Source organism: Zingiber officinale, chromosome 5A (assembly GCF_018446385.1).
Source record: "Zingiber officinale cultivar Zhangliang chromosome 5A, Zo_v1.1, whole genome shotgun sequence".
NCBI classification, from domain to species: domain Eukaryota; kingdom Viridiplantae; phylum Streptophyta; class Magnoliopsida; order Zingiberales; family Zingiberaceae; genus Zingiber; species Zingiber officinale.
The window spans coordinates 132,449,710-132,467,821 of NC_055994.1; positions in this window are offsets into that span (position 1 = coordinate 132,449,710).

Below are 18,112 nucleotides of genomic sequence, written 5' to 3' on the forward strand. Positions count from 1 at the left end.
AGCGAAGGAAGGCGACAAGGAGGTGCGGATGGATGTGTGATGTTTGGACTATGGAAGCCTTGAGACTTAGTTTAAAAATTTATTAAGATTTTGTATTCAGAATGTTGAAACTATTCTTTCATGTTGTTAGATTTGCTCATTGAATATTTTATGTTTAGAAATCTTTCTTTTAATTGCTATGCACATTGGTTTATTACCTGAGTTGTATCATTATTGCATGCTTGTGTAGATATATATATATATAGTTTCTAGCACATTCGGATTTATGTATAGTTTTAGTTGTGAACTTATATATCATTATTACCTGAGTAGTATGTTTTCCGCTGTTACATATTGTATGCTTTGAGTTCTGAGAGTTTCAAGTAATCTTAATTTCATGTGAGCAACTCTAGTTAAGTATAGTTAGTAGTCCAGTAGCGTCCCACCCTCACAGACTAGTAGGGAGGAGGGTGGGGTCATTACAAGTTGGTATCAGAGCAGTCCCATTCTCCAGCATCACACACACATCAGCATCAGCCTTGCCGTCTTCAAGTAAGAATGTATTTATACTTTCTTTTATGCTTTTCCTTTATTATTTGCAGTATAGAGAAATCCTTAGAAGTATTTACTTATATGTGCTTAAGCTAGATAAAAGTTCTTGTTTTGTCTTTCTATATTTTTATATATATGTCTAGAGAGCATAGAAAAGATTTTAGGTATTCTCTCTCTACATGACTAGATGTCAAGAAGAGGACGCCCCCGTACTGCTCGTACTGAGGACCAAGCACAGGAGAACGAAGAGCCCAGAACAGCTGAACCAAATCTCTCTGAAGTTGTTGCTCAACTCCAGAGACAAGTGGCAGAGCAGCAACAGATGATCGTCAATCTGATGGTTAATCGGCAGCCAGTTAGTCCCACTCCTCCAACTATCAATGTGGAGACCCCAGTGGTGACTGAAGTTCCACCAGCTGCCCTGGAAGTCCCCACAGCACCTAAAAGACAAGAAGCATATCTGATACAGTGGTTGAAACTGAAGCCAGAAAGTTTCTCAGGCACGACTGAGCTCTGGGATGCCCAGGCTTGGTTCAAGACACTGGAGAGCACAATGGAGTTTCTTGACTGGCCAGAAGTCGAGAAGGTCAAGTGTGCCTCTTTCTGCCTATCAGGAGATGCTCGTATGTGATGGGAGAGAGTTAAGAGCAAGAGAGCAGTCAATCAGATGAGCTGGGCTGACTTCGAGACAGAGTTTCATGAAGAATTATTCCGCCAACGGATCACCAATAAACATTATGAGGAATTTTTAGAATTCAGACAAGGCGAACTGCCAGTAGAAGAAGCAGTAAAGAGATTCAACAGACTAGCTCGTCTCTGCCCTGAGCTAGTAAGTACAGAGAAAGAACGAGTCAGACTGATGCTCCGAATCCTGAGGTCGGAAATAGCACTTAACGTGAGTAGTGGGACTCACCGACCACAGACTGGTGAAGAGCTGGTCAGCAGGGCATTAGTCGTTGAGCATTATCTGAACAGCATCAAGGCACAACAAATGCAATTCAAGCCAGTCAAGATGGAGGACAAGACAACAGGGAGTCAGAAACCCCAGGCAAGCAAGCAGAACTGGAGGGGCAAAGATAACAAGAGGAAGCGGTGGAATACAGGAGGTAGCCAAAAGGGAGGTTCTACAGACAAGCAAGCCAAGTTCCCTCCTTGTCCCAAATGTGGAAGACTGCATCCAGGAGTCTGTCTTTTGGGTATGACTGGATGTTATTCGTGTGGTCAAGAAGGACACCTGGCTAAGGCATGTCCTAACAAGCTCAAAGCACCTCAGCAACAGGCAGCGCAATACGGGAACAAGCCTTAGTTACACTACATGCCTACAACTCTGGACGGATCTCAGCTCAGTCAAGGAAGGTTGGAAGCCCCACCAGTTTCAGCCAGTGCCAGAGTATTCTCCCTCACCAAAGAGGAGGCTGCTAGTGCATCTACAGTCGTAACAGGTCAAGTAGTTATTTTTCAGCATTTAGCTACTGCACTATTTGATACTGGGGCGACCCATTCTGTTATATTAGTACTCTTTGCCAAAGAATTTCATATGCCTACAGAGAGCATGAACTCTAAATTTTTAACGACCCTATCTTCTGGGGAAGTCATGGAGTCCAACCAGTGGCTTCGGGCTGTACCAATCAGAATTTCAGACCGAGAGCTATGTGTTGATCTAGTAGTCCTTGCGATACAAGATTTCGATGTCATTCTGGGTATGGATTTCCTCAGCAAGTACAGTGCTTCGGTGGACTGCCGCAGAAGGAAAGTGATTTTCAGCCCAGAAGGTGAACCATTCTTTGAGTTTACGGGAGTGCCGAAGAGGAAGACCGAGAAATTCCTCTCTTCCCTCATAGTTCACCAGATGTTAGCTAAATGGTGTACTGGTTTTCTTGCGTACATTGTGAATACAGAAGAACAAAAAGGACCCAAGCAGGAAGATGTTCGAGTAGTCTGTGAGTATCCAGAGGTATTCCCAGAAGAGCTACTTGGACTACCTCCCAACAGAGAAGTGGAGTTTGAAATTGAGTTAGTTCCTAGTACCGGTCCAATTTCAAAAGCTCCGTACCGAATGTCTCCAGCAGAACTGAAAGAGTTACAAGAACAACTCCAGGAACTGCTTGACATTTCATTCGTCCTAGTCACTCACCATGGGGAGCTCCGGTGTTGTTCGTTAAGAAGAAAGACGGATCTATGCGAATGTGCATAGATTATAGAGCGCTGAACAAAGTGACAATTAAGAACAAGTACCCTCTTCCCAGAATAGATGATCTATTTGATCAGTTAAAGGGGGCAACGGTGTTTTCTAAGATAGATCTGCGCTCTGGGTACCATCAGTTGAAAGTGAAAGAAAGTGATATACCCAGAACAACTTTCAGGACCAGATACGGACACTACGAGTTTGTAGTCATGGCTTTTGGAGTGACTAATGCACCTGTGGTCTTCATGGACTTAATGAATAGAGTGTTCAGAGAATACCTTGACAAGTTTGTCATCGTGTTCATCAACGACATTCTGATCTATTCAAGAACCCCAGTTGAGCATGACAAGCACTTGAGAATAGTACTATAGACCCTTTAGCAAAAGCAGCTTTATGCTAAATTCTCGAAGTTCGAGTTCTGGTTGGAGCAGGTGGCGTTTCTAGGTCACATCATTTCTAAAGAAGGTATTCAGGTGGATCCAGCCAAAATAGAAGCGGTCAACAACTGGAGTAGACCCAAGAACGCCAGGGAGATTAGAAGCTTCCTTGGTTTAGCTAGGTACTACAGGAAATTCGTGGAGGACTTTTCCAGGATAGCCTCTCCACTAACAGCCCTAACTAGGAAGAACAAGAAGTTTGAATGGTCAGATAAATGTGAGCAAAGTTTCCAAGCATTGAAGAAAAGACTGACTAGTGCTCCCATTTTGACTGTTCCAGAGAGTGACAAGAGTTTTGACATATACAGTGATGCTTCCAAGATGGGCCTCGGAGCTGTTCTCATGCAAGAAGGGAAGGTTATAGCTTATGCTTCCTGACAACTCAAAGACTATGAGAAGAATTATCCCACTCATGATCTTGAGCTGGCAGCTGTGGTCTTTGCACTAAAACTCTGGCGACATTATTTGTATGGAGTTCAGTGCAAAATCTTCACCGACCATCAGAGCTTGAAGTATTTCTTTATCCAGAAAGATTTAAACATGAGACAGTGCAGGTGGCTAGAGTTGGTCAAAGATTATGACTGTGAAATCCTCTACCATCCAGATAAAGTTAACAAAGTGGCAGATGCACTAAGTCGAAAGTTCAGTGCAACTCTGATGCACTTGTCATCATTAGCACTGCCACTGTAGAAGGAACTGTTAGATTTTGGAGTTGAAATTGTTTATGGGCAACTCTCTGCATTGACCTTAGAGTCAACCTTGCTTGAGGATATACAGAGAAAGCAAAGTGAAGAGCCAGATATCCAGAAGATCAAGCAAGGGATACAAAAAGAAGAAAATTCAGAGTTTCGGGTATCAGACAGTGGAATTCTTTATCAGGGGAGCCGCCTTTGTGTTCCCAATGATGAGGAATTGAGAAGGAAGATTTTAGAAGAAGCTTATAGTACACCGTACTCCATGCATCCTGGTTCCATCAAGATGTATCAAGATTTGAAGCAGAGATTCTGGTGGTCTGGACTCAAGAGAGATGTTGCAAAATATGTCAGTACCTGTCTGACATGCCAGAGAGTCAAAGCGGAACACCAGAGACCAAGAGGAGTCCTACAGCCTCTCCCAATACCAGAGTGGAAGTGGAAAGAAATATCCATGGACTTTATAACAGGTCTTCCAAGAACCACTAATGGATATGATGTGATATAGGTGATAGTGGACAGATTGACCAAGTCTGGCCACTTTCTAGCCATCAAGGTGTCCCCCTCTATAGAGTAGTTGGCACAGCTATATGTTAAGGAAGTGATCAGACTTCATGGGGTTCCGAAGTCGATTGTTTCTGATAGGGATGGACGTTTCACCTCTCATTTTTAGGAGTGTGTTCAGAATGCACTAGGCACCAAACTCAAGTTCAGCACAGCCTTCCATCCCCAGACTGATGGACAGACAGAATGAGTAAATCATATTTTAGAAGACATGCTCAGGGCTTGTGCATTAGATTTTAAGGGCAGTTGGTGCAAGTATCTGTACTTAGCTGAATTCGCCTACAACAATAGCTACCAGACCACTATCAAGATGACACCTTACGAGGCACTGTATGACTGAAAGTGTAGATCACCTATATGTTTGTTGGAGATTGGAGAAAGAAAAGAAATGGAATCAGAATTGGGCAGGCGAACTGAAATGATAGATGAAACCACTCAAACTATTCAAAAGATCAGACAGAGAATTGAGACTGCTCAGAGTAGACAGAAAAGTTATGTTGATGCACGCCGTAGGCCACTTGAATTCCAAGTAGGGGATTCAGTTTTTCTCAAAGTTGCTCCGATGAAGGGAGTGATGACATTTGGCAAGAAGGGCAAGTTAAGTCCCCACTACGTAGGACCCTACCTGATCACAGAAAGGATTGGGAAAGTAGCTTACAAGCTGGACTTACCACAAGACATGTCAGCAATACATAATGTATTTCATGTCTCCATGCTAAAGAAGTGCCTCCACGACCCTAGCCAAGTGATTCAGCCTCAGTCAGTACAGATCTAGGAGAATCTTAGCTATGAGAGCAGACCTACACAGATAGTGGACAGAGGAGTTAAGAGATTAAGAAACAGAGAGGTGCCACTAGTGAAGGTCATCTGGCAGAATCAGAAGCACGAGGAATTTACTTGGGAGCGTGAGGACAACATGAGACAGGAATATCCAGAATTATTCTAAGTTCGAGAACGAACTTTTTATAAGGTACGGAGAATTGTAACACCCCAAATTTCATTATTTGGAGTTCTAAAAGTACCTATAAATATTTATAAATGCTTTAGAAATATTATAGAGATTTTTAGAGTATTTTTATGTAATTTTCGGAGTTCGTTTGGTATTTTTACCAAAAGAAACGAGTTGCAAAAATAAAAAGGTTGAGCCGAGGTTCGAACCCGCGACCTCCGACCCGATCCGAGACTTAAGCGAAGCGTGATGACCAAGAACCCAGAAGCGCCATGTTGATTAAGGAAAGATCGAAAATATATTTATGTGGTAATAGATAACAGAATACCTAGGTATATAAAAGAGGATAAGTTAAGAGAGGATTAGGTTTTCTTTTCTCCGAAATTTTCTCTTCTCCTCTCTCGCATTGCGACGGCGACCTGCTTGGGGCGGAACCGAAGAGGGAACTAGGGCATCGTCTCCAGCGGCCGACCAAGGAACAATCCGAGGGATTCTTTACATTCTCAAGATCCTCTCGTCGGGGAGAGCTCGTGGGCACGAGGAAGAGCTGAAACCCTAGAAGCTTCTTCTCGATTATGAGTCCAAGAAACCAAGGTAAGCGCTTCTTACCTGCAGTAGGAGTAGCTATCGGACTCTTGTTCTTCTTGATTTTCGAAGTATGTTGTGAAGAGTGTTGTTTTTGAAACATGCTGTCATGAGTCTCAAAAGAGAAAATAATAAAAAAGGATTTGTATAGATTAGGCATTTAGTTTAGATTTTTTAGCTTTTATGATTAGGGTTCAGATTTAGATTTCTACTTGTTGTTACCTTAATGGGCATGATCAGCTTCTGTGGAGCCATGCAAGTTTCGGTTTGTTGCCTGGCAATGAACAAGGAACGGTTTAGAATTTTTTTTTCCTTCTTTGAGCATGTAGTTTCATGTCGAGGTCACTGCGATGAACATAAATGCCTATATACATGTAGCATCTCAGTTTTGATTGTTTTCTTCCTTGCTGCCATGTGTGGGAACAGCTATCTAAATGGGTATGCAGTAGGATGGTTACGTGCCTATTAGACCTTTTAGAGATTTAAGTGTAGTTTCAAGATGTGCCTTCTCCCTTGCATTTCTGTTGTAGTGTACTTAAAGTTTTTCTGTTTCTCTATAAACGTATAGGCTTTGAACAAGTTTATATAGTTTTTTTTAATGCCAGCAAGCTCAATTTGGTTTGTGCCACAAAAGGGACCCGAATAGCCTCGGGGCTTACTGTGTTGGTTTTGGTTGTGCTGTGTAATGGGCATGAACAGCCTTAGTTTTGGGAGAATTCGGTAGATTTTTGTTAAGTTTGTATGCAGATTTCTGTTAAGCTTGTATGCAGATTTTTGTTAAGCTTGTATATAGAATTTTGTATGAGGCATTCTTTTATTAGAAGTATTAACAAGTATAAGTATTTTACTTGAGAAGGCTAGTACTCGACTTTCGAGGTTGTCGTTAAACAAATCCAGGTGACCGTTTCCGAGGTCTCGGCCCTGGTAAGACCAAGGTCTTTACCCTCGTAGGACTAGTGGCTCGCTACCTCAGTTTCTATTAGGGAGCGCGCAATGGTACTAAGCCTGGACCCAAGAGATTATTATTTTAAAGTATAAAAGTATAAATTTTTAAACAAGTGAAATAAGCTTTACATAAGTTTAAAATTAGCAGGTTTAGTCTCCTTTTATGCTAGCATGTTATTTAGAATTTTCTTACTGTTATTTGCTATTAGATGTGCAGCTTTACATGTTTAGCATTTCAGTATGTTCACATGCATATTCGAGTTTTGTGAGTTAGATAGCGCTTACTAAGTATTTTGCTTATAGTTGCATTTCCTCTTACTGCAGATAAAGGAAAGGAAAAGCTATAGCGAAGGAAGGCGACAAGGAGGTGCGGATGGATGTGTGATGTTTGGACTATGGAAGTCTTGGGACTTAGTTTAAAAATTTATTAAGATTTTGTATTCAGAATGTTGAAACTATTCTTTCATGTTGTTAGATTTGCTCATTGGATATTTTATGTTTAGAACTATTTCTTTTAATTGCTATGCATATTGGTTTATTACCTGAGTTGTATCATTGTTGCATGCTTGTGTAGATTTATATATATAGTTTCTAGCACGTTCGGATTTATGTATAGTTTTAGTTGTGAACGTATGCTTGAGTAGTATGTTTTCTGCTGTTACATATTGTATGCTTTGAGTTCTGAGAGTTTCAAGTAATCTTAATTTCATGTGAGCAACTCTAGTTAAGTATAGTTAGTAGTCCAGTAGCGTCCCACCTTCACAGACTAGTAGGGAGGAGAGTGGGGTGTTACATATCACAGTTAACTATGTGAAGTCAAAGGATAACCTAGCAGATCCACTAACTAAAGGGTTAAACAGAGAGTTAGTTGCAAGTTCATCACGGGGAATGATCTTGATACCGATGAGAAATGTTGGTACAAAGGAAACTAACATATGCAAATTAGAGATCCCAAGAACTAGGTTCAAAGGGACAACCTAACTGCACTAATAAAGTTGTTCACTATGGGGGAACAACCCAATGGATCAACGGAGGATGAAGGTTAAGCACATGACTTTTAATAATCTAGTAGAGTAATATGAAATACTCTTAAGATTACCTATATGAGAAAAGAAGTGGGGCCGCTTTGAAGAAAATTGGAGGTACAATTCTTAGAACTTCTCACAGAACTATGCGTGTTTATGGCTAATAATGGACACACTCATGAAAACTGAGATGTATCAGGGAGAGTCCTGGGTAAGATATGTCAATGCTTACACCAACGGCAGAATAGTTCAAGGACATCATGTCTATTGTCAGCCAGTAAGCAAACAAATCTTCACAAGAGAAGGTTCAAAGTATAAAACTTGTTGATGCACAGGGCCGACAACAGAGGGGTGAGTTGCTTGCAAAATAAAATAACCCTTCTCGTTCTTTTGATTTGATTAGAATAGCCCAACTAAAATAAATAGAATAATAAAATTGAACAATTAATGAAAAAGAGACTCAGGAATTACTTGGTCAACATAGGTAGTTGTTAATCCAACATAAATAGAAGCACACTAAAATTTTCCTTTATTGAAGGCGGAGAAGCCTCTTATACTCTTTGAAAAGCTTAAAAAAGACTATGAAGTGATTACATAAGTTGTAGTTTAGTTGTTGATTATTTTCTAGCTCTAAAGGTCTTTTTATAGCCCCTAAAAAAATTCTATCTAAGGCTGGAAGACACCTCTAAGATGGTCTAAGACGCCTTTCATCAGATACGTTTTATCCATCAAAGATAAAACTCTATCTTCACTAACGGTCACTGGAAGACACTTTTTATGGGCTAGAAGGCGCCTTCACACTGTTCATCGAAGGCATTTTCCACAAGGAAAAATTAGCTCAATAGTTAATCTCTTTGTGTGGGTGATTTTCCAGCTAACTGGAGTTGAGCTTGTTAATGAAATTTCCCTAGGTCAAGATTGACCAGGTTGACTAAGTTTAAATTAACTCAAGCTTGAGTCTTAATGTTTGAGTTTTGATATTTGACAATGTTTGGAGATTGCAGGTGCTATCACCCATTTTGGGAGATTGTTAAAGCAATTCTCATCTGATTAATGTTTGATTAGTTTGGTGTGAAGAAGAGTCAAGTAGGTTAAAGTTGATTGGATACTTGACTGGAAAGTCCTAACTAGAAGTTAGGCAAGGATAAGTCCAACGGGGAGGTTGGCAGATAATGAAAATCCAAGTGGGTCAGTATTGACTGGACACTTGGTATGAAAAGTCCTAATGAGTGAAGCCAGGCAGATGGAAAGTTCTAGTGAGTGAAGCTAGGCAGTTAGAAAGTCCTAGTGAATGAAGTCAGGTAGATGGAAACTCTTAGTAAGTGAAGTTAGGCAAATGGGAAATCCTAGTAAGTGAAGCTAGGTGAAAGTCGTAGTGAGTGAAGTTGGATATGTGAAAATCCAGGTGGGTCCGATTTGACTAGACACTTGATGTTTGAAAGTCCAAGTTGATCATGGAGGACCAGCCACTTGGCACGAGACGATAATTCCAAGTGGGTCAAGGTTGACTGGACACTTGACATAGCTAGAAAAGTCTAAGTGGGTCAAAGAATTGACTAAATACTTGGCAACGAATTCCTAGCAGATCAAGGTTGACCAGATGCTAGGTCTGATCGAGTCTCAACAGATCACGATTGACCGAATGTTGGGTTTGGGACCCTAGACTTGAGTTAGTCGAGTAAGGTGTTGGTCACTTTGGAGGTCGGCAAGAGGGGAGGGATGAATTGCCCTACAAAAATAAACCACAAGCCTTTCTCGGATATTCAACTAATTTAAAAGAACTTGTAATAATAAACAAAAGAGACTAATTAGAAACTAATTCAGACACAAAGGGTTTACTTGGTTTGCAATCAGAGGATTGCTAATCCAAGGCAAAGATGACGCACTATCTGATTCTCCTCTGGGCGGAGTAGCCTCTTACAGCGTTGATAGTACAAAAGAATAGAAAGCACAGAGAAAATGGATTACAAGTTCGTTGAATTAACTGTACAGATCAGTACTATATTTATAGCACCAGTCGGGGCACCCCGAAGGGGTTCCGGGCGCCCTGGGGGGATAAAACTATATCCCCCAACGTTCAGATCGCGTTAGAATCGATTTGGTTAAAAACTTCATCCCGGGCGCCCGGAACCCTTAGAATCGATCTGGTTAAAAACTTCATCCCGGGCGCCCGGAAGGGTTCCGAGCGCCCCGGGCTGCTCCGGGCGCCCTGAGCCTTAAAGTTAACAGAAGTTGACTTTTTTTGTCTCCGGTTCAGCTCGTCTCGGTCCGGGTCTGGTTCGCTCCGGCTCCGCTAGCTTGGGTGATCTTGGTCATCTGGAATAGGGCTCACCCGAACCCAAGTTCCGGCCTTCTCCTCGAGCAGCCTTCCTACCCGGTTTCTCGTCCCTTGAGCGCCGCGCACGTTCTTCTCGTCCACCGGTGTACTCTTCCGCGGTCACCTCGTCCCTCGGACGCACCGAGCCCGTCGGCTCTCTCCCGTGCCGTCCTTCTCGCTAGCCGCGTCTTCCGCTCAACTTCCTGTGTTTCTAAGCTCCTACACACTTAGACACAAAGGTTAGACAAAGCAGGACCTAACTTAACTTGTTTGATCACATCAAAACACCTTGGGGTTCCAACAATCTCCCCCTTTTTGATGTGAGCAACCCAAGTTAAGTTAGGGTAAAACAGATGCAATAGAAACAGTTAATTTGCAAATAGGTCTAAAGATTTTTCAAAAAAATATATTACCTCCCCCTAGACTTAACATCCTTCTCCCCCTTTGATCACAGAAAAAATAGGAGTTCTTAAACAAGTCTAAGGCAAAAAAAAAATAATTTCTAAAAACAATTTAAAAAAAAATTCTAATTAAAAAAGTTTCTAAGTCAATATCCATTAAAAAAAAAATTCGAAGGCAGTTTTCATAAAAAATTCGTAGTCAATTTTTTTTTTAAAAAAAAATTTTAAGTCAATTTTTTTTAAAAAAAAATCTAAGGTAATTTTTATAAAAAGTTTCTAAGTCAATTTTCATAAAAAAAAATCTAAGGTAATTTTCATAAAAAAATTTCTAAGGAAAAGAATTTCTAAATATTTTCTAACACAAATTGAATAACTCTTTTAAAGCATTAAGTAAATTAAATTAATGCTTTTTCAGTTAGTTAATTAAACATTTCATTTCGATACTTGGCTTCCAGGTCGTGGCGAGGCACTAGGCCTTCTTGGTTATTGGAGCAACAACCACTTCCTTAGACAAAACCTCATAAAGAAATTAGTTGTTTAATTTTCTTGCTGAAAATGCTAAGTCTAATTTTGATTTTAAATTAAACAGGTTTTTGGAACCCAATAGAGGTTTCTTCTTACAGGGTTAATTAAATATTTTCTAGGTACATAGGCCTTTGATATTTTTCTAATTTGATTTTGGTGAAATCTATAATACTAGTTTAGTCCTCTATAATTTCTAAAAGTAGAAATATTTGAACCATTAGACTTTTTCAATCTTTCTATTTCTTCTTTTAGTTTTTCATTTTCAATTTTCAATTAATCAAAATCCTCTATAAGACATGATTTTGCCAAAATTCTTTTTGTTTCTAAAATTTCATTTTCTAATTTGGTATTTTTATTTTCTAATTTATACATGGATTTAACCATTACCTTAATACTAAAGTAAAGTTGATCAGGGGGTAAGAGGCATACCTCACTTACCATATCAGACTTGAAGCCTGAATCTCCCCCTGCTTTGCTGTTTTCATCTGAGGTCGCTCCCCCTTCATCGATGCTAGGTTCTGATGTGCTTTGCCCTTCGTAGCTTGCCATCAGCGCTAGCCCGACATATTCTTGAATCTCGGACTCAGATGATGAAGTGTCGTCCCAAGTAGCTTTTAGGTTCTTGTGCTTCTTGGGAATTTTGCCTTTGTCCTTCTTTAGTTCTGGGCAATCCTCTTTTAGGTGTCCTTCCTTTTGACACTGGTAGCAACGCATCCTTCTTCTATTTTTTGGATTCTTTTTATTCTGCATTTCTTTGAATTTATTAGATCTAATTTTTTTTTTAAGTTTCTTACCATGAATGCTTCCTGATCGTCTTCTGAATCTGACTCGGGTTCATCCTTCTTGGTTGCGTTTAGTGCAATCATCTGGCTTGCTTTCTTTGTTGTCTCGGCACACCTGGTTTCATGCAATTCAAGAGTGGAGAATAGTTCTTCTAAAGTACTTACCTCCAGGTCTTTCGAAATATAGTAGGCGTCGACGATTGATGTTCATTCTGAAGTTCTGGGAAATGCGTTGAGTGCGTAGCGTATTGTGTCCCGATTTGATACCGTTTCTCCGAGGTTCTCGAGACCAATAATCAGTTCTTTTACCTTCGTGTGTAGACTGGCTACCTTCTCACCTTTTTCCAGTCGGATGTTCATCATCTTGTTCCGGAGGATGTCTCTTCTAGCGAGCTTCGCTTCGGACGTGCCTTCGTGGAGTTCTAGGAACTTCTCCCAGAGTTCTTTAGCAGATGAATAGCTTCCGATGCGGTTGACCTCTTGAGGTGGCAACACGCTCAGCAGGTGATATTCCGCATGGTTGTTCGCTACAGATTCATTCTGCTCCTTCTTTGTCCAATGACTCTCTTCTTTTTCTTCTCTATCTTTATTCATCGGAGCTACAAAACCATACTTCATAATAAACCGAATTTCGAAATTAGATTTTAGAAATACCTCCATACGCCGCTTCCAGTCTGCGAAGTCCCCCTAAAATTTTGGTGGAACGATGCTTGGTCCAACCATCTCGTTGCTTCGATCGGCGGTTAGTCCTCCTGAAGTGCTTGACTTTGATACCACTTGTTGGTCACTTTGGAGACCGACAAGAGGGGAGGGGTGAATTGTCCTACAAAAATAAACCACAAGCCTTTTTCGGATATTCAACTAATTTAAAAGAACTTGTAATAATAAACAAAAGAGACTAATTAGAAACTAATTCAGACACAGAGGGTTTACTTGGTTTGCAATCAGAGGATTGCTAATCCAAGGCAAAAATGACGCACTATCTGATTCTCCTCTGGGCGGAGTAGCCTCTTACAGCGTTGACAGTACAAAAGAATAGAAAGCACAGAGAAAATGGATTACAAGTTCGTTGAATTAACTGTGTAGATTAGTACTATATTTATAGCACCGGTCGGGGCGCCTGGAAGGGGGTTCCGGGCGCCTTGGGGGGATAAAACTTTATCCCCCAATGTTCAAATCGCGTTAGAATCGATCTGGTCAAAAACTTCATCCCGGGCGCCCGTAAGGGTTTCGGGCGCCCGGAATGGTTCCGGACGCCCCGAGCCTTAAAGTCAATAGAAGTTGACTTTTTCATCTCCAGTTCAGCTCGTCTCGGTCCGGATCTGGTTCGCTCTGACTCCACTAGCTTGGGTGATGTCGACCATCCGGAATAGGGCTCACCCGAACCCAAGTTCCGGCCTTCTCCTCGAGCAGCCTTCCTTCTCGATTTCTCATCCCTTGAACGTCGTGTACGTTCTTCTCGTCCACCGGTGTACTCTTCCGCGGTCATCTCGTCCCTCGGACGCACCGAGCTCGTCAGCTCTCTCCCGTGCCGTCCTTCTCGCTAGTCACGTCTTCTGCTCGACTTCCTGTGTTCCTAAGCTCCTACACACTTAGACACAAGGGTTAGACAAAGCAGGACCTAACTTAACTTGTTTATCACATCAAAACCTTGGGGTTCCAACATAAGAGTTGGTCAATCGATCAACCGATGATTGAACTAGAGCTCAATCGATTGGTTGATCGATTGGACCATAACCCAATCAATCGGTTGATCGATTGGGAGTGCTTTGCAAGCAAGGATAGCCCAATTGATCAACTAATTGATTGGGGCTAGGCCAATCGATCAGGCGATCGATTGGAGGTCGCTCACGAAGAGAACAGTGTGCTCTCCAATCGATCAGTCGATCGATTGGGATACTCCAATCGATTAGTCAATCGATTGGGGCTTGTTTTCTCGCAAGATCGCGAGACAGATAGAATCGATCGGTCAATCGATTCAGATTTATCTGCAAGAGCACAGAGGTGCTCTGAATCAATCGATCGATCAATCAAAGCCTCCCCAATCGATTGGCCAATCAATTGGAATATAATAGTTGCACAGGTTGTGAGCTTTGGATGGCTAGGATCGCTGGGATATGACGTGGCAATCGATTGGGAGTATGCCCAATCGATTGGGAGCCCTAGATCATGAAGTATAAAGGCGACAACAAGGTTCAAACTCGACAGCGGTAACACGAGTTCTTCTCCTCTTCTTCTCCGATTCTCGCCGCCAGTTCTTGAAGATTCTTGGATTAAAGTATTGCTGCATTTCCAAGTATCAAGAGACATTTTCAAACAAGAAGAGAGCATCTTTGTTGTAAATCTTGTAAGATTTTTATTGTATTTATTCTTGTTTATACCGAGAGTCTTGTATGAGGTTTCTTTACCTCCGGTTGTTCCGAGAAGGAGTTATTTTCTTAGTGGAGAGTGCGCTCAATGTGTGGATCCTTGGATTAGTCACCTCTTCTTGAGGTGGTACCAAGTAAATCTACATGTTAGCATTGGAGAGCTTGGCTTTGATTCTATCTGCTGAAAATCAACATCTACGAAGCAAGTGAATGAGCGCATAAAACAATTCACCCCCTTTAGCTCCGATGTGATCCAACAAGTGGTATTAGAGTGAGGTCGCTCTTTACCGGACTCATCGCTGGAAGGGCAACGAGCTAGAGGAAGAAGAAGTTGAAGCACTAAAGCCAACAAGTCAAAGATTTCAACAAGCTCAATTTCAAGATGGATTTTCGAGATGGACTCAGATTCGACACAAGGGTGTCTCCACCATTCACAATGACAAGCTTCGATTCTTGAAAATCAAGAATCGAAAACCTTTTCATGATGGAGATAGAGCAATGGTTTGCTCTAATGGAGAGTTTTCAAGTTCCAAGAGATTCAAAAGGCAAACTCATCAGAAGGAGCAATGGAGTCAAGAGCAAATCCAAAGATGTTAGGTCAATGATAAAGTGACCAAGCTATTGGTCAATTTATTGGTCAAGTGATCGAAGACAGACCAACTATTAATTTTATTTATCATAAAATTAGGTTGACAAGATAATAAAATAATGGATAAAATCTCCTCTTACAAATATTTGAATTTGTATACATTGACACTAACGTGGCATACAAAATTTACGAGGATTTTAAGGTGTTGGTCTTGACCAAATATTTTGTGATTCTTAGGGTTTCAAATGGTTTTCAATTCCCTAGTTGAGAATACACTTACAAGTCCCAATTATAATGATTGGAATCAAAACTTGGACACTAAGGTGGACTGTCCTCTCAGAAATGAGAACAATAAAGGTGTATCTTATTAGTTGTTGAAACATATTTAGTGGTGTTATCTACCGGTACCTGGTTTGTATATACGGGAATCACTGATCATGTCTGCTATTCATTGTAGGGGTTCCAGGAAATCCGACGACTACATGAAGGAGAAATCACCGTATACATGAGCAATGCTACGAAAGTGGTGGTTGTTGCAGTGGGAGATGTTTATTTATCCTTTGATAGGAATAAAACATTGATTTTGAGAAATTGCCTTTATGTACCAAGTTTTAGAAAGAATTTGATTTCAGTTTCTAAACTATTTGAGGATGGATATTCTGTTTCTTTTGATGACAAAGTGGTTGTCAAGAAAAATAGAGTGGTTATTTGTTCTGATACATTAGTTGACAATTTGTATACTCTAAATCCAATAACTCCCACGATGCAACAAATGAAAATTAATAACACATCTTCTAATTCTAATAAGAGAAAACAACCTTCGGAAATGAACCAAACATATCTTTGGCATCTAAGGCTAGGTTATATTAACTTAAGTAGGATTCAAAGGTTAATAGCTGATGGACTTTTGGGTTCATTGGTGGTGGAAAACTTTTCAACCTGCGAGTCTTGCTTAGAAGGAAAATTGACCAAGAGATCTTTTAAGGCTAAGGGGTATAGAGCCAAAGATGTGTTGGAATTGGTTCATTCTGATTTGTGTGGACCTATGACTATCCGGGCAAGAGGTGGTTTTGAATATTTCGTCTCTTTTATAGACGACTATTCGAGATACGGGTACATTTACTTGATGCGCCGCAAGTCTGAGTGCTTTAATGAGTTCAAAGAGTACAAGGCTGATGTGTAGAAATGTTATGATAAAAGTATCAAGACATTACGGTGTGATCGTAGTGGCGAGTACCTCTTAGGAGAGTTTAGGAGTTACTTATCAGAGGTCGGGATTCAATCCCAACTGTCTGCACCTGGTACAGTCCAACCCTCTACTCCCATAGAATTGTAGAATGGGTGTAAGCCTAGTCTAAAGCATATTCGGATTTGGGGTAGTCCAGCACATGTGCTGAAGGGAGACACTGATAAGTTGGAATTATGAACAGGAGTTCACTTGTTTATGGGTTATCCTAGAGAGACGAAAGGAGGTTTATTTTATAGTCCTAAAAATCAGAAGGTCATTGTTAACACCAATGCCTGATTTTTAGAAGAGAACTATGTAATGAACCACAAGCTCATGAGTAAAATTGTTCTTAAGGAAATTAGAGGAGACACATTTAAACTAGTACCAACTGTACAAGATGAGATACCACAAGAAACTGCAACACGTGTCACAAATGATACACAATTACAAGCAATGCCACGTCGTAGTGGGAGGGTTGTTTGGCAACCTGGTAGATTCATGGTTTTGGGAGAGTCTTGGACTTGATCCCTGGTGAACATGAACTTGATCCCTGCACAAATGATGAAGCACTCCAAGATAAAGATGTAGCATCTTGGCAAAGTGCAATGAACTCTGAAATATAATCTATGTATTCTAATCAGGTCTGGGAGCTTGTAGAACTACCAAATGGTGTAAAAGTCATTGGGTGTAAATGAGTCTACAAAAGAAAAAGAGGGACAGACGGGAAGGTGGAAACCTTCAAAGCAAGGCTTGTTGCGAAGGGGTATACTCAGAAAGAGAGAATCGATTATGAGGAAACCTTTTCACCGGTAGCCATGTTTAAGTTTATCCGGATTCTTTTATCTATTGCTACTCATATGGATTATGAGATTTGGCAAGTGGATGTTAAGACAGCTTTCCTTAATGGAAGTCTTGAAGAAACCATCCATATGAAGTAACTAAAGGGGTTCATTGCAAAGGGCAAAGAACATCTTGTATGTAAGCTCAATCGATCTGTTTATGGACTGAAACAAGCTTCAAGATCTTGGAACATCTGGTTTAATGAAGTAATCCAGTTTTATGGATTTATTCAGTGTCCGGATGAGTCTTGTGTATACAAGAAGTGTGACGGAAACATAGTGGTATTTCTTGTACTATACGTAGATGACATTTTGTTAGTTGGAAACAATATCAAAGTGTTGTTAGAAGTAAAGGTATGGTTGTTCAAGCAATTCTATATGAAGGACTTGGGGAATGCAGACATATTCTTGGGAGCAAAGTAATAAGAGATCGTAAGAAAAGAATATTGTGCTTATCCCAAGCTTTATATATCGATACTATCCTAGCTCGTTTTAGCATACAAGACTCCAAGAAAGGTTTTCTACCTTTTCGGCATGGAGTATCTTTATCTAAAGAGATGTCTCCTAAGACATCAAAAGAGATAGAGGAAATGAAGGCAGTTTCCTTATGCTTCAGCTGTAAGAAGCCTAATGTATGCAATGTTATGCACGAGACCGGATATCTATTTTGCTAAGGGCATGGTTAGCAAATATCAAAGTAATCCAGGACAGGGACATTGGACTGCCGTAAAGCATATATTAAAGTACCTAAAAAGGACTAGAGATTATATGCTAGTTTACTAGGCAGATAATTTGATCTCTGTAGGTTACGCGAATTCTGACTTCCAATCAGATAGGAACAATAGTAAGTCTACCACGGGGTTTATGTTTACTTTAGGAGGTAGAGCCATAACAATGAAGGAGTGTTAAGCAGAAATGCGTTTCAGACTCCACCATGGAAGCTGAGTATGTGGCAGCCTCTGAGGCATCCATAGAAGCTGAATGACTCAGTAACTTCATGATGGATTTAGATGTGATTCCTGGTTTGCCCAAAATTATTATAGTTTATTGTGATAATAAGTGGTGCAGTAGCAAACTCGAAGGAACCACGAGCCCATAAGACAAGTAAACACACAGAGCGCAAGTACCACCCAATACGAGACATCGTAT